Source organism: Heliangelus exortis, chromosome 11 (assembly GCF_036169615.1).
Source record: "Heliangelus exortis chromosome 11, bHelExo1.hap1, whole genome shotgun sequence".
Classification (NCBI taxonomy): Eukaryota; Metazoa; Chordata; class Aves; order Apodiformes; family Trochilidae; genus Heliangelus; species Heliangelus exortis.
Genome location: NC_092432.1, coordinates 8,739,340 through 8,740,843, shown reverse-complemented (window position 1 = coordinate 8,740,843; position 1,504 = coordinate 8,739,340).

Genomic DNA, 1,504 nt, shown 5'->3' with positions numbered 1-1,504 from the left:
TGCTGGCCAGCAGTAATATTTTGAAATGCCTGAAACAGTGATGCTTTGATAGACATTTACAATATAATGGCAGCTCACTGCTACTCTGTTTTATTTTGTCTAAAAGGAATGTAAGAAACTATAAACATTTTAGATTTCAGTTACTATCTACTGGATGGAAATCGGGCTACAAGGAAAATTTGGGAATGAAAAAATAAGGGAACAAACTGGTAAATAAATAATTGAGTTAAGAGAGAGGGAAGAAGATCCATACCAGTGGATCACTAATTAGTCGTTAACATTTTAATAAACAGCAAAACATCTGTAGATGAACTTTGCAAAGCAAGCAAAGATAAGGCAGAAGTCAAAGTAACAGCAAGGCAACTCTGAGAACTCGTTAGGTAGAAATTTGGACAAACAGAAGACAGTACAAGGGGAAATTCATGTTCAGCCTGAATACTGTGAATGTGGCTGCATGTGAAGAGACCATGGGACACCTATGACAATGCTGAGTTCAAGATCAGGGTTCTCATTAACAGAATGAAGGAATCCTGGTGAAAATCAAAGCAAATGCAAAGACTACAGGAATGAAATTAGTAATTAAATAAAAATCATGATAGGGGAAAGGTTAAAAGTACCAGTTCGTTGAAGTAAAATGAACAATAAACAGCAAGCAAGGGTTTATGACCCCTACAAGGGGTTATGAGGAAAGAAACATTGTAGGCTGAAGTTTTCACAGCAACACAAAGTACAAGGTAGGTTTCAAAAACCATTGCCTAATGAAGTAAAAATTCCCCAGATCAGTACATAGAGGCTCACACTTTCAAAAGTTATCTTGAATACCTATACCATGGACATCAGCTTTTGTTTCCACAGGGCTATAGTCCCAGGAAGAACACATGTAGGAAAGGAAGAAAATTCACTGTTTATGAAGGTGAAAAATATGAAAAAAAAATGTGATGTGTGAAAACCTACTTAACATACAGGAGGGAAGTAGCAAGCTTGAGGTGATGATTAGGCAAAACCCACCAATTTTGGCTGGAATAGACAGCAAGACTAACACTGGGGGCCCTGTTGGTATTTAAAACTCCCAACTGGCCACCACAGATGCACAAATCTAAATTCTAAGGAAATGGAACAAGACAGGTGTCCTTATATCCCCCCACTCTATGTTAAAATATCAGTTTTTCTCCTACAGTAGCAGGGCCAAGTGAACAATTAAAAGCAATAGACATACTTACAGTGCTAAAAATTAACTGCAGGTCTGTTAGGACTCAGGACAACCATGTTCAAACATTTCTTTTAGACAATGAATCACCATTTCATTACTTAAAACCATCTGAACACCTTTGAAAAGTAATCTCTCTCAAATCTGATTTACATACCAAGCTTCATGGAAATGTGGCTTTATACTTTAAGAGAGTTTTCCTTGAAAAGAAGGAATTAAATGAAATGCAAGTTACTTGATCAAATAATATGCACTTTCTACTTTCCTTGTGTGTGTGAAAATAAGATTCAAATTCAG